The sequence below is a fragment of the Anabrus simplex genome, chromosome 9, assembly GCF_040414725.1.
Source record: "Anabrus simplex isolate iqAnaSimp1 chromosome 9, ASM4041472v1, whole genome shotgun sequence".
Classification (NCBI taxonomy): Eukaryota; Metazoa; Arthropoda; class Insecta; order Orthoptera; family Tettigoniidae; genus Anabrus; species Anabrus simplex.
This window is the reverse complement of record NC_090273.1, coordinates 30,032,357-30,038,476: the sequence shown is the minus strand read 5'-3', so window position 1 is coordinate 30,038,476 and position 6,120 is coordinate 30,032,357.

Below are 6,120 nucleotides of genomic sequence, written 5' to 3'. Positions count from 1 at the left end.
AAACCCAGCTGTTGGTTCCGCTTTATGGATGACACTTTTGTGATATGGGGCATGGAGAGGGGGCACTGGATGGCTTTCTTACACAACTGAACAGTATTCATCCTCGTATACAATTCGCTGTGGAGAAGGAAAAGGATGGGGAATTAGCTTTCCTGGACGTGTTGGTGAAGAGGTAGAATGATGGATCCCTGGGGCATCAAGTATACCGAAAACCAACACATACAGACCGATACTTAAACAAAAATTCCAATCACCATCCTGGCCAGAAGCGCGCTATGATGAAGACCTTGGTGGATCGCGCCCTTCGTGTCTGCGAACCAGATTACATCGAGAAGGAACTACGTCATCTTGATCTAGCCTTACAAACCAATGGCTACAAGGTACAAGAGGTCAGGAGAGCACTCCACCCCAGAAGACAGCTAGCTAACGGCAAAAGAAAACAACCCAGGAAGAAAGGTATCTCTTATTTGCCGTATATTCTTGACGTCACGGATCGTATTGGAAGGCTCCTTGAACGTCAGGATGTTAAGACCATTTTTCAGCCGACCCGGCAGCTACGAAACATGTTACGTTCTGCCAAAGATCCACGTGACCCTCTAACATCTACTGGGGTCTATAGGATACCGTGCAGCTGTGGAGCTGTTTATATTGGCACGACTGGCAGAAGTGTCAATACTCGCCTGACGGAGCATAAAAGGAACTGTCGCTTGGGGCAATACGACAAATCAGCAGTAGCGGAGCATGCACTGCTTGACGGAAAGCATGAGATCCGTTACGAGGATCCTGACATACTGGCCACAACATCCCATTTTCACGCACGTCTCTACAGGGAAGCAATCGAAATACACAAACATCCGGATAACTTTAATAGAAAGGAGGAAGGACTGAAACTCAGCAAGTCCTGGTACACCCCTTTATATAACGTACGACCAAAGCTAACTAAGATCAGGGACATCACAGTCAACCAACCAGAGGATCCATTGCCTGGCACGACCCAATCGGAGGTTTTTTTTTTTTGTGCACTCCGAGATCCAATCAGACGTCAGACTGCTCGGCGCGACCCAATCGGAGGTCGTGTATTCAGATATCCAATCAGATGGATTACACGGCGCGAGCCAATTGGAGGCCGCACACTTACATATAAATACAGCTGCTTCCCAAACAACTTTCGCACTTGCCAGCGGGATACAGGAGTGCGTATCGACACGACGCCACAGAAGATGACTAGCGCAGCAGTAGTCGAAACGTTTGGTTGAAACGAGAGGAGTGGACCACGGCATAATAGCCCGGAAGTTTTTATTATATATGTTCTTTCTACTCCTCTGCGAACCATGTGACCTTGCCGCGGTGGGGAGGCTTGCGTGTCCCAATGATGCAGATAGCCGAGCCGCAGGTGCAACCATATCGGATGGGTATCTGTTGAGAGACCAGACTAACGAATGGTTCATCGAAAGGGGGGGTAGCAGCCTTTCGGTAGTTGCAAGGGCGGCAGTCTAGATGATTGACTGATACGCCTTGTAATAATACTCAACATGGCTTAGCTGTGTTGATACTGCTACACGGCTGAAAGCAACGGGAAACTACTGCCGTAACTACCTCCCGAGGACATGCAGCACTCTCTGTATGAATGATGTACTGATGATGGCTTCCTCCCGGGTAAAATATTCCGGAGGTAAACTAGTCCCCCATTCGGATCTCCGGGTGGGGACCACACGAGAGGGGGCGATCATCAGGAAAATGGATACTGACATTCTGCGAGTCGGAGCGTGGAATGTTAGAAGTTTGAATCGTTGTGGTAGGTTAGAGAATCTGAAAATGGAGATGGATAGGCTAAAGTTAGATGTAGTTGGTATAAGTGAAGTACGTTGGCAGGAAGAACAGGATTATTGGTCAGGTGACTACCGAGTTATTAACACAAAATCAAACAGGGGAAATGCAGGAGTTGGTTTAATAATGAATAAGGAAATAGAGCAGCGGGTAAGCTACTACGACCAGCATAGTGAAAGAATTATTGTCGTCAAGATAGACACCAAACCAATGCCCACCACAATAGTGCAGGTCTATATGCCTACTAGTTCAGCGGATGATGAAGAAATCGAAAGAATATATGAGGAGATAGAAGATTCAATACAATATGTAAAAGGTGACGAAAATCTAATTGTGATGGGAGACTGGAATGCAGTGGTAGGCCAAGGAAGAGAAGGTAGTACAGTAGGAGAATTCGGATTGGGACGAAGGAACGAAAGAGGAAGTCGGCTGGTTGAATTCTGCACTGATCATAATTTAGTCCTTGCCAATACTTGGTTCAAACACCACAAACGATGGCTGTATACGTGGACGAGACCTGGAGACACTGGAAGGTATCAAATAGACTTCATTATGATTAGGCAGAGATTCAGAAACCAGGTGTTGGATTGCAAAACTTTCCCAGGAGCAGACGTGGACTCTGACCACAACTTGTTGGTCATGCAATTCCATCTGAAGTTGAAGAAATTGAAGAAAGGAAAGAATGCAAAAAGATGGGATCTAGACAAGTTGAAAGAAAAGAGTGTGAGGGATTGTTTCAAGGAACATGTTGCAACAGGACTACATGAAAAGGCTGAAGGAAACAATATAGAGGAAGAGTAGAGAGTCATGAAAAATGAAGTCAGTAGGGCTGCTGAAGAAATGTTAGGAAGGAAGAAAAGATCAACTAAGAATCAATGGATAACTCAGGAGATACTAGACCTGATTGATGAACGACGAAAATACAAGAATGCTAGAAATGAAGAGGGCAGAAAAGAATACAGGCGATTAAAGAATAAAGTGGATAGAAAGTGCAAGGTAGCTAAGGAAGAATGGCTGAAGGAGAAGTGCAAGGATGTCGAAGGCTATATGGTCCTGGGAAAGGCAGATGTTGCATACAGGAATAAAAGGAAACCTTTGGAGAAAGGAAATCTAGGTGTATGAATATTAAGAGCTCAGATGGAAAGCCACTTCTAGGGAAAGAAGACAAAGCCAAAAGATGGCAGGAGCATATCCAACAGTTGTATCAAGGTAAAGATGTAGATAATTTGGTTCTGGAACATGAAGAGGCTGTTGACGCTGATGAAATGGGAGACCCAATTTTGAAGTCAGAGTTTGACAGAGCTGTGAGTGACCTAAATAGGAACAAGGCATCTGTAATTGATGACATTCCCTCTGAATTACTGACTGCCTTAGGAGAAACCAGCATGGCAAGGTTATTTCATTTAGTGTGCAAGATGTATGAGACGGGAGAAGTCCCAGCTGATTTTCGGCAGAATGTTCTTATACCTATTCCCAAGAAAGCCTTTGCTGACAGGTGTGAAAATTACCGCACCATTAGTTTAGTATCTCATGCCTGAAAAATTTTAACACGCATTATTTACAGAAGAATGGAAAAACTAGTTGAAGCTGAGTTGGGAGAAGATTAATTTAGCTTCAGAAGGAATGTAGGAACACGTGAAGCAATCCTGACTTTACGTCTGATCTTAGAGGATCGAATCAAAAAGGACAAGCCCACGTACATGGCATTCGTAGATCTAGAAAAGGCATTCGATAATGTTGATTGGACCAAGCTATTTATGATTCTGAAGATGATAGGGATCAGATACCGAGACCGAAGAATTATCTACAATCTGTATAAAAATCAGTCTGCAGTGATAAGAATCGAGGGCTTTGAAAAAGAAGCAGCAATCCAGAAAGGAATGAGGCAAGGCTGCAGTTTGTCCCCTCTACTTTTGAATGTTTACATAGAACAGGCAGTAAAGGAAATCAAAGAGAAATTTGGAAAGGGAATCACAGTCCAAGGAGAGGAAATCAAAACCTTGAGATTTGCCGATGATATTGTTATTTTATCTGAGACTTCAGAAGACCTCGAGAAGTTGCTGAATGGTATGGATGAAGTCTTAGGTAAGGAGTACAAGATGAAAATAAATAAGTCCAAAACAAAAGTAATGGAGTGCAGTCGAACGAATGCAGGTGATGGAGAAAATATTAGATTGGGAAATGAAGTCTTAAAGGAAGTAGACGAATATTGTTACTTGGGTAGTAAAATAACTAACGATGGCAGAAGTAAGGAGGACATAAAATGCAGACTAGCACAAGCAAGGAAGAGCTTTCTTAAGAAAAGAAATTTGCTCACTTCAAACATTGATATTGGAATTAGAAAGATGTTTTTGAAGACTTTCGTGTGGAACGTGGCATTGTATGGAAGTGAAACATGGACGATGACTAGCTCAGAAAGAAAGAGAATAGAAGCTTCTGAAATGTGGTGTTACAGAAGAATGCTGAAGGTGAGATGGATAGATCGAATCACGAATGAAGAGATACTGAATCGAATTGGTGAGAGGAGATCGATTTGGCTAAATTTGACGAAAAGAAGAGATAGAATGATAGGACACATCTTAAGACACCCAGGACTTGTTCAGTTGGTTTTTGAAGGAAGTGTAGGTGGTAAGAACGGTAGGGGTAGACCAAGGTATGAATATGACAAGCAGATTAGTGCAGATGTAGGATGCAATAGTTACGTAGAAATGAAAAGGTTAGCACAGGATAGGGTGGCATGGAGGGCTGCATCAAACCAGTCTATGGACTGATGACTCAAACAACAACATGTTCTTTCTCTTCTTCGAGGTGTTCTGCGTCCGATATCGCTATAGCCCTGTCAATCAGTGATGTTAGAACAGCCTGCTTTTGTAATGGAGGTGATGAGAAGAGGCCTTCAGGTACCTGTTGTGTGGGGTGGTTTCTTGTACACTGCGTGACTCCGAGTCCCATTGGTATTACGTTTTACTTGGACATCCAGGAACGGTAGTTTTCCGTTTACCTCGATTTCCATGGTGAAATGAATGTTTGCGTGAATAGAGTGGAGATGGTCGAAAATAGCTGCAGATTATTGCTACCTTGAGGCTAGATCATAAACGTGTCGTCCACGTAACGGAGAAAGCATTTCGGTTTCAGGGTGGATGTGGCTAAGGCTTTCGGTTCGAAGTGTTCCATATAGATGTTTGCTATTATTGGAGAGAGCAGTGATCCCAACGCGGTCCCTTCTGTCTGTTCATAGAACTCCCAGTTAAAGTAGAAACAAGTGGCGTTAAGGCATTCTTTACTTAGTAATGACAGGCCTTCTGGAAGTTTCTGGTCTAATAGCGTAACGTCGAAAAACTTTACGGAATGTACAGAAACAACAGCGCGAATCAACTCGGAAATAGAACTAAGTAGTAGAATTCTACTTTCTTTGCTAGACAGCTTTGCAATCGGAATGTCGAAGTGGTAGGCAAGCGGCCTAGTGATACCCGTCTATAACTCAGTAGGTGATTAATTTTTACTTCAGTCGTTTTTTGATAAAATAGTGTTGAGGTTTCCACCTACGGTGAGGACAGTTTCTACGGAGCATCATGATTGATTTGATGCTTTTACTTTGCAAATGTTTTATTTAGATCCGTTATAAATCAATTGTTTTAAAGGATTTTAGTCAAAGGTAAGGGAACGTGCGGGTTAATTCAAAGAAAATGAGAAAGGGTTAAATATTCAGGCACTATGAATTTGATACTCAGGATACGCGAAAGACACGTGAGAGAATATTCGGTTTATACCCAACGTGACCCTTAAAATTAATGTATGTCTGCATTTTTTGCTCGTGCATCTCCACAATGATCGAGAATGACAGGCAGACATTCGCTCGGCATTGGCCTTCACGACCTGTGACGTAACCATAAAGTGACTGTGGCTGAAGTGCACACGCTGATTGTCCGCCCGCCTATTAATATGTCGTGCGCACGCAGGACGAAAATCCCATCGTGAGGACGAGTGCAGTCTGTCCTCTCCTCCGGGACCGCTCAATCGTGCAAGGCAATATGATATATGCTGGTTCACTCTCCACTGTGCTCTGTTTGCAGCTGGAAACCACGGATGTGTGATCAATAAGGCAGTTATCAAACGCAACTGCTTATTATACTGCTTATATTACCAGCAGTGACATGAACACAGATTTTAGACTACAAGTTATACATTTCATATTGGTTCCGTATTGACAATATAATGTACAGGTATTCAATTCTTAAAAAAGAATGTATTAAAGAGGTCCATCTGTTCAATACTTGTCATGGTTAATTAAGT